Source organism: Eucalyptus grandis, chromosome 11 (assembly GCF_016545825.1).
Source record: "Eucalyptus grandis isolate ANBG69807.140 chromosome 11, ASM1654582v1, whole genome shotgun sequence".
Lineage (NCBI taxonomy): Eukaryota > Viridiplantae > Streptophyta > Magnoliopsida > Myrtales > Myrtaceae > Eucalyptus > Eucalyptus grandis.
Genome location: NC_052622.1, coordinates 42,233,131 through 42,250,817, shown reverse-complemented (window position 1 = coordinate 42,250,817; position 17,687 = coordinate 42,233,131). Strand labels below are relative to the sequence as shown.

Sequence of the window (17,687 nt, the reverse complement as noted above, 5' to 3'; positions counted from 1 at the left end):
ATTTTTTTCCTGCTCATAAAAAAATAAAATTAACTTTGTCACTTTCTTCATCATGTTTCTTCGCATTTTATTTTATCGTGTTTTCCTAGACTGGCTAACCCAATTCTCTAATATCGTAACGTCAATTATTAAGGGGATCTTTGATCTTTAACCGACGGTACCCTCTCCCCCGCAGAAGCTCTACTAACTCGCTTCGATCGATCGTTGCCCTTGAGATTGTCGGTGTTCTCTTTTCGGTGTGCGCGTTCATAGGGTCGCGTAGTCGGTCCGATCGTGATCGCATGCCGCGGAATTCTCGATTATCCGGCTCCGATCATGTGTTGTGAGAAAAAGTTCGGTGCTACCTTTTTCGATCCTTTCGAAATCGAGGGGTCTCCGGTCGTTTTGCGTTGGTTCGTTTCTAACTGTCGCGTTTACCTCATTTTTGTAATTTTGTGCGCGAATCGCGGCTTGAATCGCGAGGGAAAAATCCGAACTTACCAAGAGGCGAGCTCCACATGGGCTCTGGTTTGTTGACCTGTCGTTGTCAGATCCATTCAAGAGGCGCCACGGCATCGCCGGGGGAGCCAGGTCAGATCACTTTGAACTTTCATTAATTGTGCAAGCAATTCCGGGACCAAACAAGACCCGAACAAGCTTCTTATAACCCAATTAGTGTTACCTAAAGATGGGAAAGTCGAATCTTGAATGCCCAGACATGTCCGTTCTCTATTTTTGGCAAACATATGCCTTGAAGCGACCTCAACGGATCCTTGAGAAGCTGGAAGTTAAGATTATTATTAACTTACGATACAATATAAGTCACTAGGAAAAATCCGAACTTATCAATGATGAAATTCTCCCGGTTATCTTTATTGGTTTTAATCATGTGCTCGTAGAATGGACTGAAAAATAGCCCATCAATTTTGAAATGAGGAAGATATGGAGGCTCATTGAATCTGAAAGATATCAGGTGTTGGAACCAAAAAGCAAATTAGAATTGGATCCATGACATGGAAAAGCTACCAAAAGATTACTAGTAGTTTACTAGTCTTTTAGCAACTCTTTACACAAACGACTTGGACACAATAAACTTGAGCATGATAAATTTCTACATAAGCGATAGAACCCAATTGCAATATCCTAATCAATTCAATCATTCGCCAAGTTATGACAAAGTCCACTTCTTAGCAAAGTGAAAACAAGAAATGATATTATGCCATAGGCTTTTTACGAGGCTTAAAAAAGAGAATGACAAGCTAGAGTCCTCACAGATAGAAAATTCAATTGCCCGCACTTTCTCCGAAGAAAAGTTCTTATAAATTTGCCACGTCATGGTGGACTGCTTAGGATTGAGGGTAATAATGCAGCGGTAGAATTGAATTTGATCTCCATCGAACTTAATCTCGCTGCTCTGCCAATGGAAGGCTGAGCAGAGAAGTTGTAATCCAAGTCTTCTTGAACTTTCAGGATACCCTCTCATGCCTTGATGACCATGGACATGATAGGCCTCTTTATATAGTCTTCTTGCATGCACCATGTGGCAAATAAAGTCTGAAAGACAAGAAGAAAGGCCAAAAGCAAAATGTTGAAATTGGTACGATAGGAGGACAGAAGATGAGAGGAGGAAAAAGAATACTTGGTCCAAAATCTTACACGAAAAATGCAACCAAGCTCCAAATTTAGGATTAGTTGAATCTTGAAATTTTTTTTTTTTAACGGAAAGAATATCAGAAATTTTTTCGATTATACCTTATTTGATTTCACATACGCGCCCTTATGCAGTTTTTTATAGTAATGATGGCAAATTTCCAGTGGGAGGATTTTGTTGAACTTTTCTGTTTATAAAGGACTTAGAAATTGATCATACAAAACTAATACCAGTCTATTGTATTCTTTGCATAATACTTGGAAATTTCCACTAGGTTTTTCCTCTCAAAGAACTTACTAACTCGAAGCAGTGAAATTATTTTTAAAGAGCATAAAGACTCGATATAAAAAGATTTACTTAAAATGTGTCTCGAAAACACTTATTAAGCAACTAAATATAAAAATATCGCGACTCCTAATACATTGGTTGTCATTATAATATACCCAATTACACATTGAAGATCGATGATCCCTCAACAAAAATATTTAATAAGTACCTAGGATAGTCATTAAAATGATCATAAATCAAAATAAAGTTTGTTGATATCAAATACAAGTTGAAGTTAGAAAACATACCCTTACCTCCGTCGTCCATGAATATGACACCCATACATACACATCACAATCAACCGGGGAGCCACAGTGATCACCCCTCCCTGCCCATTTCTTTATTAAAAATAAAATCAACTCATCATTTTTTTCCTACTTAAAAATTAACTTTGTTACTTCCTTCATCATGTTTCTTTGCATTTTATATATCGAGTTTTCTAAGATTGGTTAACCGAATTCTCTAATATATTAATATCAATTTTTTTGTGGATGGTTATGTAAGTTATTCTTAAGAAAATAGTAATAGTCCATACGATTTTTTTCTCGATAAAGAGCGTGATCTATGTTACAAAATCTAATCTAATCTAATCTAATCTAATTCACCAATTATATTCGACCAAAAAAAAAGATTCACTAATTATTAAAGAGCAGAAAGTTATTCAAATACGTATCCCGGAAGAGCGAATACACTCTGAGCAGAGCAAACAAATTCTCTCCTTTTGTTTTTTTAATTGTCATCTTTGCAACGCACCCAGCTGCTTCTGTAGTCATCGTCTGGCCGGACAAAATCCCTCTCTCTCTCTCTCTCTCTCTCTCGCTTCCTCGCTCGCGGCAGCGGCCTGCGATGGAATCGTGGATCGTGGCCCCACCTTTGATTGATCGTTTCATGCATCATAAGAAGTTTTTCCTCTCTCTGAGTTGGTGATCGTTGGGCTGAGGTCCGTTGATCCTATTTTGTTGCGTGGATGGCGATTCTAAACGGTGTCTATCGGTACTTTATTGGTCATAGAAGTTGCTATTTAGAACCCTTTACCTTGTTGTTTTCATCCTTCTCCTAGGCTATATGCTACAGCTTTGCTGTTATGAATACTTAAAAAGTTACACCATCAGTACAAGATCCTTGGGCTCTCTCTCTCTCTCTCTCAGATGTAGTCAGGGTGAATTGTCGAAACTGGGAAGGTTTCTATATGGGGAGGGTTTAATATTACAATAGGATTACTTTCTCTCTCTGTGGCTCTGTCTTTGAGATGTAGTCAGGGTGGTGGGTTGTCGATACTGGGAAGGTTTCTATGTGGCGAGGGTTTAATATTACAATAGGATTACTTTCTCTCTCTCCGTGGCTCTGTCTTTGAGATGTAGTCAGGGTGGTGGATTGTCGATACTGGGAAGGTTTCTATGTGGGGAGGGTTTAATATTACAATAGGATTACTTTACGCGATGATCATTTCAGATCTCGTGGAATGTTTAAATTGAAGATTGATGGCAAAAATGAAAATGCGTTGATTAAGACAACCGGTAGTATTCATTCTATTTTTCTTCGTCTAACATTTCTTTATGTTGTCTCTATGCAAAGTCAGTGGCCCCGATGATCAATCAATTACTTACATAGAAAGCCAGTTGCTCAGGCTTTAGACTATCATGTTACCTCCAAGAGGCCTTAAAATTAGCAGCACCGATTGCACACAAAGAATGCCCATTTGTGCTTTTTTCTGAACATCTGCTGGTTTATTTGTCTAATATGGACATTTTTTACCAATTAGATACTCGAATAGAAAGTCCTTCTCTTAGGCTTGAGAGTATATTAACATCTTCACATAGGCCAACAAGCATATCGCAATGATTATATATAATAAGTACCTGTCCAGTGCTTATGGTTTTCTGGTTATCTACCAGATTCATATCAATCAAAGTGGACGTAGTTTTTACTTAATCATTGTTTTATGATGCACATAAAAGTGTACATTTGATTTAGTTTTTCATAATGCCTGATGAATGTAAAGTTGTAGAAACACTGAAGTTATCCAAAAGAGAATTACAGAGGGTGTCATAGTGCGTAGACTAGGCTTATAGTGTCTCCCAGCCTTAATGTCGCAAGTATGATGGCTTGATACCATTGGGACCAAGAGTTAAGTTGAATTACCTCTGGCATCGACTAGGTTTGCCTGTTTCTATTGTGCGGGTTTTGTTGGGTACAGGTGGTATGATTTTTCCTACTTGGCTCTTGTTATATGGAGAATTTGGAAGGACATGTCTTCATATGCAGGTAACGATTGTTGGATCATGTGGCATCCACCTACATGAGTCTCTCTCTCTATCTCTCTGAGAAAGTCTTGTCTGAGTACCCTTTTTGGTCATGTTTGAGTTGATAAGAAGAGGTTTTAAGAGGCTATGCAGCCTTCTACTCATTTTTCCATAATAAAACAGGTTATGTAGTCTTCATTTTACTTCATTTGGTAGTTATTTTAGAGGGGCTTTGTTTAGTTAGAAGTTGATGACTAATTTTAGCTTATTCATAGCCTTTGCAATATATATTCTGAACTGCAAATGGTGATGCAGGCCCTTTTTTTATTTATCAGGTGATTGAAGAAGCTACCTAATTTGATTGTGTGATCCCATCTTTTGGACTTTATGGTGCCCTGCTACCTTGGAGTGTTTTTCGATGGTCTGGTTCCTGGAATATCAATTGATTCTTTATTATAGTAGGACTGTCCGATTTCCTCTGATGATTATAGATCTCTACAACTTGACTTAACTTTCCCTCAGTGTTCTAGTTGTACATTACTACTGTCCGCTATTCGAAGGAAAGCCTGTTACAATGAGAATGAGAATTTTGCTGACTAGCCCTGGTCCTTCGGATCTGCGTGCACTCCTGTGGATTAGTAATCCTTTAACAAGAAGTGGAATAATGCTTTCCTGGCGTGCTCCCCGTTAGAGGGCCTTGTGAGACACAATTGAGTTTCCAATGAGCGATTGGCTTTTGTATCAGTGTGATCATTAATTCAAAATCAAGGGGCCTGATGTTGTGAGATGAGATAGTTATCACCCTTTATGGAGGTGCATATGGTCTTGGTTGTAGGATATATACAATTGTCTAGCTATGACTTCTCAAAACATTGTTCGTAAGATTTTGGCTGAACTAATTTTGCAGTGGCGTTTTCTCTTAGCTTGACGATGGTGGTATCTAGGAAGTCCAGTTGACTATGTTCACAAGTTTCCGCCTTTCTAGGAGTTTCTCCGTCCGTTTGTATTAGTAAGCACACATACTTGAAGAAAAGATAGCGATCACCCTGGCTCTGCTGGTGGGCTTTTTGGTGGTTGTTTTGTCAATATTCAAGAGACACGTACTTAATACTACGTGTTTCTCATGGAGAATAGATGTACCAATCTTACAGGGAATGAAAATGTGAGCAGTATTTGGAAATTTTGTTATACCTTATGTAACTTGTGATGAGTTTGTTAATTCCATTATCAGGTTACTCAACAGCTTACTTCTCTAGAGAAATGAAAAATAGTCACTAAGTCAAAATCTTACACAGTAAACCTTGATTCACTCATAACTGAAACAGCAAGGGTTTTTTAGTGTGGCTTGGCATTCTCTAATATTTATACTTTTTCTGTCTTGGTATTCTGTTCCTTAATGTTAATGAATTAATGAGCCCTCTCCGTGTGGCTGTATGCACTTCTAGCTCTCCATTTGTCAAATATCTGTTGCATTAACTATCGGGAAGAAAATGTTACAGCATTACGTAATTGTCTCTTACTTTGAGCTTCATAGTTATATGGAGACTACCTTGACATCTTTTAGGGGGAAACAAGCGAAGAAAAGAATGCTGCCGCGTCTCTTTACACTCTTGTTTTTTCGCATGGCGAGCTGACACTATGAACCAAGAGTTAACTCCTCTTTTATGAGCTGGATCCAGTTTGGGCTACTGTAAAGAAAGAAATGGACCACTGTTTATTGATATTGAATATGCTGCATTTCTGATGCTTTTGCATTTCCTACGGTCTTATGTTATGCTCGAGATGTCTCGGGAAGTCATGTACCGTATGTCATCTTCTTTCTTCCTCTCGACCTTATTTCTGCGTGCGTATCTTTCTTATTTTCATAATCGCATTGGTTTTCTTGTCTTGTCTTTTACGTTTTGGGGGATATTATGTACTGATTATCGTTTCTCTGTGCGATTCGTGATAACTTACCATCGCCACTCCGAGCGAAGAAGTTCCGTCGCTAGTGAGTTTGTGCCGGGAAGACGGAGGACTTTGCAAGAGGTTACACGTAGCTCGGGCCAATGGATGAGCTCCACGTGGGCTGTGGTTTGTTGACCTGCCACGATAAGATCCAATCGAGAGGTGCCACGGCATGGCAGCGGGCCACGTCAGATCGCTTTGAACTTTCATTAATTGCGCGAGCAGTTCCGGGACCAAATAAAACCCGGACAAACTTCTCAGTACGCTTGGATCATGATGATTAAAGATAGTGGAAAAGCCGAGGTTATTGAGAATGACCAGTGTTTTTTTAAGATCGGAAAGTTGAATCTTGAATCCCCAAACATCCCGATTCTCTATTTCTGGCAAACATATGTCTCGGAACAACCTCGACGGATCCTTAAGAAGTTGGTAATTAGTATTAACCTAGGATACATTGAGAGTCACTGGGAAAAATCCAAAATTAACAACGGTGATATTCTCTTGTTATCTTTATCGGTTTTAATTGTGTGCTCGCAGAACAAATAAAAATAGCCCATTAACCTTGAAATGAGGAAGACATGGGAGGTAGAGTCATTGAACCCGAAAGATATCAGTATTGGAACCAAAAAGCAAATCAGATTTGGATCCATATTACTAGCAGCTAACTAGTCTTTTAGCAGCTTTCTCCCTAGGCTAGCATACAATAAACTTGAGCACGACGGTTTCTACAAAAGCAATAAAACCCAATTCCAAAATCCTAATCAATTCAATCCTTTGGCAAGTTATGGCAGAGTCCACTCAATTGGCAAAAGTAAAACAAGAAATGATATCATGCCATAGGCTTTTTTCTTGACCTGAAAAAGAGGATGATAAGTCGGAGTCCTCACAAACTAAAAAATTCAATCGCCCACATGTTCTACCACTGGACATATTGGGAAGAAAAGTTCTTTTAAATTTGTTGCGTCATCGTGGACCACTTAGGATTGAGGGTAGTAATGTAGCGGTAGCAGTGAATTCGATGTCCATGGGATCGAATCTTGTTGCTCCACTACTGGAAGGCTGAGCAGAGAAGTCATAATCCAAGTCTTCTTGAACTTTCACAATACCCTCTAATGCCTTGATGACCATGGACATGGGAGGCCTCTTTATATAGTCTCCTTGCAAGCACCATGCGGCAATCCTCATCATATTCACTGCATTCGGTCCATTTAGTTGCATGTCATCACTAGACTTATCCACAATGTCTAGCAATTGTTCCTCTTCTGCCTTTCTCTTAAAAAGGCTTAGTAAATACATGTCTTCTTCATCGAGAGATCGATCGAAGATTTTTCTCCCACACAATATCTCCAAGATAACAACACCAAAGCTGTACACGTCGACCTTTTCTATGATTGCTGCACTCAACCATTCAGGGGCCAAATAACCGGGAGTTCCTCTCATGGTTGTGACGATTTGGCTTTGGTCCTTGTCTATCAACTTGGATAACCCAAAATCAGCAACCTTAGCATTGAAATTTTCATCCAAAAGGATATTTTGGGGTTTAATGTCTAAGTGAACTATCTTCTGTCTGCAATCTTCATGAAGATAATTAAGTCCTTTTGCTATATCAAGAATGATCTTCTTCCTTTATTGCCAGTTGAGAACACATTCATTAGATTTGTGAAAGATCCATCTATCTAAAGACCCATTCGACATGTACTCATAGATAAGGAGCCTGTGGGATTTCTTAGCACAAAATCCCACGAGTCTTACCAAGTTCACGTGATGGATGCTGCCAATAGCCTCAACTTCGGCTAGAAAGGATTTCTTAACTTGCCCAAAACCATCAAGGCGTTTTACTGCAACCTTTGTGCCATCCCTTAGAGTACCTTCAAAAACAGAACCAAAACCGCCTTCGCCAAGCTTTCTATCAAATCCGTTTGTGATGGTTTTTAGATCATCATATGCGAATCTAGTGGGCATTCCAGGTACATGATCAAGGTAATCCTCCTCTGCTTGATTATCATCTCTCTTTTGAACAAACAAAACTATGGCTACAATCAAAATCATCATGGCAAAGAGAGCTCCAAGGCTAGACCCAAGTATTACAGGGAGACGGTTGCTCATAGGATTGTCAACTAGAGTATAAGGAGCTTTATTGGTCAAATTTTGTACTTTGAGGAAAGCAGTAGAATTATAAAGACTTGTTTCCTTGTCAATGTTCATAAGTGAAAATACCTGAGTTGGTAAGTAACAATTTGCCGTTAGTGCGATTCGATTCATATCGAAATATAGCTGCTTTGCATGAACAATTCTTTGCACAAGCCTCTTTACAACTTGAAGCATCTATATGCTCGAGATTTGGAGTGAAACTAAAATACGCGATATTCTCTTGCTCCAGAAGACTTTGTTGTTGTGAAGCCCCACAAGACAACGGACCATTCTCGAAACACCCAAGCTGAGGCTGCCTAGCATCTACTGGCTGGAAGTAGCTCGTGCCCCCACTTGAAGCCGGACAACTACATTGCCCATTGGAACAAATTCCATATTGCCCACACACCGTCGGATAGGCACAGTCATCGACATACCCTTCAAAAAGATCGTCCACTTCTACCCCCCAAGAGTCATACACTCTCAAATGCCCATCTGAGCCTAGCATCATGTGTTGTGTTGAAGATGCTGAAGGGATTGAAAAAATAAATCTCCCATTCGGGCTAGAATTTGAGAACCAAGACAAGCTTCCATTTACAAACTCAACATATGAAATCTTGATACTTGTATCCCCAGTGTAATGTGTGTAGTTGAAATAGATTTGAGGAGGATTAGTCTCCACTTGAGCAGATAAACCATCGCCATTCACGGAAAACGTAATCATATCGTCAATGGTCCAATTTGTCTCGGAAATACTCTGCGTCAATCTTTGCCCATGCCTCAACTTTTGTCCGAGGACAAGTGAGTCGGTTGGGTGATCAAAGGACTGCCAAACTGTCGCATTGTTCTTATCAAACAATACGAGGTTCCCCAAATCTGTCAAGTTCAGGCCTACAACGGACTTTGCAGAAGTGTTTGTGGACCAAGCAACCGTACCATCAGCATCTTTCAACACCAAATCGCCTTCAGGCGTGAGCTCCAATGTCGCGCCAATCTTTATGGGATTGTTTCGATTGGCAGACCACACTACTCGTGAACTTCCGCCCGCCTTTCTATAAAGAGGGTTACGTGTGATAATTAGAACAGCAAAGAGGTAAGAGGTGCAGTCACCTTTGCAATAGAAGCCGCAGGAGAAGTAGGCATCACTAAATCCTTTGCCTCCGAATAGAATTTCCTGCACGAACGATCCATCACTATATAGGTCTGTTGCGTTATTCGTCCACCGTGTTGAAAGCATGGCGGTTGGATGATCATAATCTCGAGCTTGAGCAATGAAGTTTGAGAATGGCAATAGCAAAACGAAGGAAAAGGAAAGGAAGAAAGAAGGGAGACTGCAGAGTAAAACCATGGCCTGCAGTGAAACTCTGAGCAGAGAGATGATTGAGAAATGGAAGAGAGGGAAGAAGATGCAAATAATAGACTGACGACTTTGAGTCAAGATGAAAGCGAAACAGGAAAATTGCACAGGAAGTCCTCTCAATAAAGTGAGTGGAATGCATTCCAGCGTGATTCGCATGTCGAGCATCAAGAAGAGACTTGCAATCTTCCTTTAATTTTTTAATTGTTTCTTTTTGGTGGTTTGGGTTGGAAGAAGAGACTTGCAACCCGTCAAACAAGAAACGAAGTACGCGTCTTTGCCCAAATGCAAAAAAAGTAAGAAATAAAAGAAGAAAGGCCAAAAGCAACCGGTCCGACCAGAGGTGTTTATCCTAATCTTCCCTTTGCCGCACCTAAATATGCGTGACGCATCCGCCTATCTTTCTTCTTCTTTCCTCTTGTACTCGGAAAAAAAAATACCTTTCGCTAGTTTAGTAAAAGATTTAGATTTTTTTCTTTTAAAGAGCATAAAGACTCGACATAAAAAAAGATTTACTTAGAAAGTACCTCAAAAACACTTATTAAGCAGTTAAATAATAAAAATATCGTGACTCCCAATACATTGATTGTCATCATAACATACTCGATGACACATCGAAGATAAAAAATTCTCTTGATAAAAATATTTAACAAAAACTCAAGATATTCATTAAATTGACTATAAATCAAAATAAATTTGTTGATATCAAATACTAGTTCAAGTTTGAAAATAGACTGTTACCTTCGCCATACATGAATATGACACACAATACACATTACAATCAACAGAAGAGCCACCTGGTGATCACCCCTCCCCGTCCATTTCTTTATTAAAAATAAAATCAACCTCGTCTTTTTTTTTCCTACTTAGAAATTAACTTGGTTACTTTCTCCATCATGTTTCTTTGCATTTAATTTTATCATGTTTTCTAAGATTGGTTAACCGAATTTTCTAATGTATTAATGCCAATTATTATTTTGTCAATGGTTATGTAAGCTATTCTTACGAAAATAGTAAAAGTCCATACTATTTTTTTCTCGATATAGAGCGTGAGCTATGTTACATAATCTCTAATTTAATCTAATCTAACCTAATTCACCAATTATGTTCGACCAAAAAAAAAAAAAACGATTCACTAATTATTAAAGAGCTGAAAGGTATTTGGATACGTACCCCGGAAGAGCGGATACAATAACGTCAGGGCAGAGCAAACAAATTCTCACCTCTTGTTTTTGTAATTATCATCTCTGCAACGAACCCAAATGCTTCTATGGTCACTGTCTGGTTGGACAAAATCCCTCTCTCTCTCTCTCTCTCTCTCGCTTGCTTCCTCGCTCGCGGCAGCGACCTACGATCGAATCGACCTCGAAGGTACTCTCTCCCGCTGAAGCTCTTAGAACTCGCTTCAATCGATCGTCGCCCGGCGCAAACCACGCCACCCCCCCCTCTCTTCTCCTCTCTCTTTAATTGATCGTTTCATGCATCATAAGAAGTTTTCCTCCCACTGAGTTGGATCGCTGGGCTGAGGTCGGTTGATCCTATTTTCTCGCGTGGATGGCGATTCTAAACGGTGTACGTCGGTACGTTAATGGTCATGGAAGTTGCTATTTAGAACCCTTTACCTTGTCGTATCCATCTCTGTCCTAGGCTATATGCTAGAGCTTCGCTATTATGAATACTTAACAAGTTACACCATCAGTTACAAGTTCCTCTCTCTCTCTTTCTCTCTCTCTGGCTCTGTCTGAGTGGAAGGCAGGGTAATGGATTATTGATTCTAAACAGTGCCATGTAAATCCCGCTCAAAATCGAGGATTAGTTGAATCTTGAAATTTTTTTAATTGAAAAGAGTACCAGAGATTTTTTTTTTTCAGTTGTACCTTATTTGAATCAACGTATGCTCACTCAAACAGTTTTTAACAGAAACAATGGAAAATTTCTGGTGGAAGGATTTCGTTAAACTTTTCTCTTTATACAAGATATAGAAATTGATATTACCAAACCGAAAGTTTATTGGTCAATTGCATTCTTTACATAATACTTGGAAAAATCCACTAGGCTTTTCCTTGAAAGAACTTATTAATCCAAGCCGAAGCATTGAAGTGTCTTAAAAAGTATAAAGATCCGAGATAAAAAATATTTACTTAAAAAGTCTCTCGAAAACACTCATTAAGCAACTAAATAAGAAAATATTGCAACTCCTAATACATTGATTGTCATTGTAATATATCCTATTACACATCGAAGGTCAAAATCCCTTTAATAAAAATATTTAACAGGTGTCCTGGATATTCATTAAATTGTCCATAAATTGAAATAAAGTTTGCTTATATCAAATACAAGTTAACGTTCAAATATGTGTCCTCGCCTACGCCATTCATGAATATGGCACCCATACAATACACATTACAATCGGTGGAGGAGCCACCCAGCGATCTTCTCTCCTGCCTATTGTTTTATTAGAAAAAGTATAAATCAGCTCATCATTTTTTCTGCTCAAAAATTAACTTTGTTACTTTCTTCATCGTGTTACTTAGCATTTAATTTTATTGCTTTTTTTAAAGATTGATTAATTGAATTCTCTAATATATTAACGTCAATTATTATTTGGCGATGGTTGTGTAAGCTATTCTTATGAAAATAGCGAAAATCCGTACAATTTTCTTTTCTTAATAAAGACAGTGAGCTATGTTACATAATCTCCTAAATTAATCCAATCTTAACACCCTATTTTTTCTCAATAAAGACGGTACCACATTCCATCTCACAAGAAACGACCACGTGACTTTTTTTTTAAAATCAAACTGTGACTTTCTTCTCCAAATTGCTCCTAACACTTTGCTATGCTCAATCGCCAGGAAACCCTAGACCCACTTTCCACTCTAAGCTTAGCGCCCTAATACCGTTTTGCTCACCGGCACCACTGTCACAGAGCTGCTCCAACATCGATGCGGGTGGGCACTTCCGACTTCACGATCGTTGCTCCAGGCCGAACACGGCTCTCATTGCACGTGAAGTGGAGATCAATGATGTAAAGTTATCGTGATTCATTTGGTCACGTGGACAAGATAAGATTAGGGGTTAGCATATCGGACTGCCCAAACTTGGGAATAGCTTGAATCAAACCAGACTGGCCAATGTGGTCCGGTTCCTAGAGGGATTGGTCCAATTCCCAGTTCCATAAAAATGGAACCGGTAATTGTTGGGGTTCCTAATTTTGGGGTGGAACCAAACGGATTGGACTTGACCGGCCAATCCATTTTTTTAATTGATTTTTTAATTTCTTAAAATAGCAATAAAACTTAAAAATAGTAACAATTCTTGTATTTTTCTTAATTGTTAAATTTTCTTACTAAGTAATCCGTTTCATGGGACCGGACCGGACTAGACCGGTTGTTCCAGTTCAGTTCTCGATCCTAAATCGGTCTGGTCTAATTTTTTATCCTAAAAATTGAGAATTCATCCTTCCGGTTCGATTCCTAATTCCTAATCTCGGATCGAATCGATCACTCTCAGGGGAGAGAGAGACCGAGAGTGAGAGTGAGACAGAAAGCAGAGGTAAAATGGAATTTTTTCTCTCTTTTGACAGAGCCCGGATTAAAGAATTAAAAAGGAATAAAGGTGGTCCCAGTGCTTCCCCGATGGGGAGAAAGTGGACCGCCCTCCGTGTCCCCGTGGAAGACGCAGCAAATGAAGTCGGGCATTTTCACTCAATCCAACGTGCACGGCACTGGTCAAAAGTTCCATTACGGTCCCGAGAAAGACGCAGCAAATGAAGTCGCATTTTCACTTAATCCAACGTGCACGACACTGGTCAAAAGTTCCATTACGGTCCCGAGGAAGACGCAGCAAATGAAGTCGCATTTTCACTCAATCCCACGTGCACGGCACTGGTAAAAATTCCATTACCTTTTGCCAGGGCAACAAATAAAGTAGAGAACAGAGAAGATTGCCGATGACTGACCTAAAACCAGAACAAGTGGAAGTGATTCACCATGACCGATGCTAATCGACGACTCATTATTTGATCGGGTTTGGACAAATCTTTTGCTATCAAGCGGGTTTGGACCAAATACAAAAACTTTTTGTCTGGGCCTGTAGCTTTCATGCAGGATCTGGATTTCTTTAGGGTTTTTGATGTGATGAACTTGCACGAATCCGGCTCTTCTGAATCCAGGCTCAATCCAGCCCTGAAGTCTCATCATCAAGGCTTGGAGCTTTTCAATGCAAAGCCTAAGCCCAAGTTTCTCCGTTTGGTTCAATATTTAGAATGGACTTGAAGGTTCTAAAGTCCTTTGAGCATATGCAAATGCCTTTAAGAGACTGAAAAATTGGAGGTGTCTTAAGAATTAGCTTTTTCAAAACTCTACTTTGTTGGTTTAATGAAAATATCTTAACTTCCCATCCCACCATCATTTATTAGACGTAATTCCATTTTTGCCTTTTTATGAAGCAAAAACCCTAAGAACGCTTCTCTTTCTTCACTCTCCTCTCTCATGCTTCACGACTCCCCCTCTTCCATGCCTCAAGCGACATTCCCTCATTCTCACTGCCCGCGAACTCTCTTCCTCACACCGTGTTCCATCATGCCTACCACCCTCAAGCTCTCTTTCCTCATGTGGCTTTTTCTCACACCCGCCCTCGCTCTCACCTCTCTTTCCAATATTTTTCTATTCATGTTGAGCATGATTTTTTTTCTTTTTTTTTTTTCAGTAGAAATTTGTATTAGTAATTGCAAATTTTGCTTATTTTCTTTAGCTACAGTGGCAATCTTCACTAGTGGTTTCGCAATGTCTCCTTGTTTTTGTGCTTATGCTGTTATTTGTTCATGTTAAAAATCATGGTTCAATTCTCAACGGTTTGTGACATTACTTGCTAGAACTAGAAACTCTGGCGAGTTATAAGGTTCCAAGATTGAGGATTTCATGTATTGTTTTGTACAGCGAAAATATCTTTTGCTCCCAGGGCTTGTTTTTTCATTTACGTTTATCCTTTCAAAGTTATATTTAGTCACTCTAATGCCTACAATCCTAAATCTAAACTCATTCGAAGGAGGGAATTGTCTTGAAGCATGCAATGCACCATCACCTCAAAATGATGAAAGATGGTCGTCTAGAGAAATTGTTGAACTCAAATCGGTGGACCCAAATCCAAGAAAGAAATTTTCTTCCGATGAAGCTTCACCCGATGACTTCCCTATTTATTTAAATATATTAGATCAAGTTCTTCCTTAAGGAACTGTCTCTAAACATAACTAGTGCTAATACTGTTAAATATCCCAAATTCTACTCTCATGACACCTTTATCCCAAATTAGCTTTTGTCTCATAAAAATCCTAAACTAGCACTCCATGACACATTTACCCTAAATTGATTTTTTGTGTCACAAAATATACCAAATTGGTATCTCTAACGCAAATCTATCATCAATCAGTATTAATTTTAATATTATGTTAAAATGCGTGCGTGTCAACACATACAATAGATAACTGTAAGATAGATCGACATGGAGAATGATAGATTCGGCGTGAAAAATCTACACATTTTATAGAAGGTAGATTGGATTAGGAGTAACATTTGGGGTCTTTTATGAGACAAAATTAGGTTGGGGTAAATATATCATGAGGTATTAGTTAGGGATTTTATGTGAGATGAAAATTAATTTTAGATGAATTGTCATAGGGTATGCGGTTTGGGTTTTTTGTAAAACAAAATTAGTTTAAATAACTATGTCATGGAGTATGAAATTTATAACTTTTAGTGGAATTATCCCGTAACTCTAAATTGGAATGGATTGATCCCTCTCCATTCAAGGACTTCTTTTTTGCACTCGCCACTCATTTTTCTTTCAACCAAAATTTGTACTTTGCCTCATTCAATAACACAAGTTTTGTTCAACAAAAAGGAAAATAAATTAGTTTTAATGAGTTTTAACGTTGCAACTTAGTTCTTTACCAAAAAAAAAAAAAAAACGTTGCAACTTAGCGATTATTGAAAATTCTTACATTTTGTTTCAACTCTTCCTATCAAGTTCCTTGAAAGATTTTTATTATTTTCTCTCAAATTTACACTGGTTTCGTTAATTACATATGAATTCTCCCTACGTCATAAAATAACAAAAATTAACAATTTCCTAACTGTTATCAAGTCTTATATTTTACATTAACACATCATTTGAACTAAGAATTATGCCTTTGTTTTATTCTAGATAGGGAGATTTATTTGAAATATGATACAATTTTGCAAAAAAATTATGCTGAAATATATATGTGTACTAATTTCCCACAAATGGAAGAACGGACGCTATTAAAACACACAAATTTGCTCTTGAATTTTATAGTGTGTTAGTCGAGTGTTCTTAGAGTGGTTATAATTGGACTCATAATCCATTGCCCTGCACAATTCGAGCCAAACTAATGCATGTAATCTTATGCCTATCTAATAAAACATCGCTTGTTTCTACCGCGTCAAACAACAGCAAAAAGAGGCTCGCAACTCTCATTTTTATTTTCAATTTTTTTGGTGGTTTGGATTGGAAGAGATCTGGTACTCGTCAAACAAGGAACGAAGTATCTCTCTTTACATACACAACACTCAAAAAAAAAAGAAAAGAAGAAAGGCCAAAAGCAACCGGTGCAACCGGCGGTGTTTATCCTATTGCTCCCCCTTCACGCATCCACCTTCGTTATTCTCTCCTCTTGCGATATTTATAAAAAAGAAAAAAAAACACCCAAAGACTGCGCTTGATGAATACTCGAATTTGATACGGCACGAGGTACGGAATGCAAGAGGAAAACAAAAATGTTGTGTCCTATTGTATAATATTGCGTTGCAAATATATAATAGAGAGAATAGAAAGATTGAGTAAAGAAAGCAGATAAATACCAAATATAGTAGAGAAAGCCATAGGAGAAAATTTTATTTCCAATATATCACTCTATATTTATGACAAAAACTAAGCTCATATTTCCACAATCATTATCCATAATTTTATGTGCAACTGAGAATGCAAAAGCATCATCGATGATAATTTCATTTCGATCACAAATCTCATTACAATATGTAATGGAATTCTTAGTATTCCTAGGGTTGGTGTTCCTTTCATGGGTTTGTACCTCTTTAGGGGCAATAAGCTCTTTGGGAGCAAGCACAACACCAGGTTCTTCTGGAGCGGATTCTTAATTCTTTCATCTTTGTTTTCGAGGAACAGTATCTTTTGATCCTGTTGATCTACCACGCTTCAAGTGGGGGGTTGATCCATTTTAGCTTGTCGTTCGAGAACAGCTATCCTAGTTTGAGCATTTGCAATTGGAATATGAGACTTCGTTCCTTAGTAACATCATTAAATGTATCGGGAAGTCTATTGGCCATAGCCTGTAAATGGATTATGTGCTGCACCTTGTTTTTGCACTTAGGAGTCCTTGGGTCTAGTTGAAATAAATTTTTCTCATTCCGGGAGAAAAGCTTAACTGGTTTTGTTTTGTAGTCATAGAAGTTGTAGGTGTCCCAATTAATGGAAACATAGTCTCATCGAAATAACAATCTATGAATTTGGCGGTAAAAGATCACCAATAGTTGGTTCCCAAAACCTAATGATGGACAGTGAATTAAACCCAACATAAATGCCCAAATGGCGTTGGGAACCCATTTTTGTTCTTTTTAGTAGTGCTAAAGGCACCTCTACTGCACAACCAAAGATGCATAAATGTGAAATGTCTGGTTCATAATCAAGAACAATTTGAATGGGAGATTGTAAAAGACTAGATGTGGGGTGCAATCTTATTAGGTCTGCCGCATGCAAACTGCATAACCCCATGCTGTATCGTTGAGATTCATTATGGATAATTGAGTTCAGGTAATGATTTCGATATGTTTAATCAATGATTCTGCCAATCCATTTTGGATATGAACATATGTGATTGGGTGCTCAACCTCGATTTCGAATGAAGCACAATAGATATCAAAACTCTTTAATGTAAATTCACCAGCATTATCCATCTTTATGCTTTTAATTGGATAATTAGGGAATTGTGTCCGGAGTTTTATAATCTGCGCAA

General features: G+C 38.4%; 1 protein-coding gene and 1 long non-coding RNA gene across 3 annotated transcripts in view; one reads left to right on the top strand and one right to left on the bottom strand.

Annotated features, from left to right (window-relative positions):
- Positions 1 to 17,687, bottom strand: part of LOC104426550 (dnaJ protein P58IPK homolog) — a 99,767-nt gene that overhangs the window by 21,274 nt on the left and 60,806 nt on the right. The window lies entirely within an intron of this gene.
- LOC104429743 lies at positions 2,946 to 5,095 on the top strand. Of its 2 annotated transcripts, none has more exons than XR_005547896.1 (2): positions 2,946 to 4,222; positions 4,536 to 5,095. It is a non-coding gene; the product is annotated as an uncharacterized LOC104429743 (long non-coding RNA). The 2 variants fall into 2 exon arrangements; XR_005547895.1 differs by having other exon boundaries at positions 4,516 to 5,095.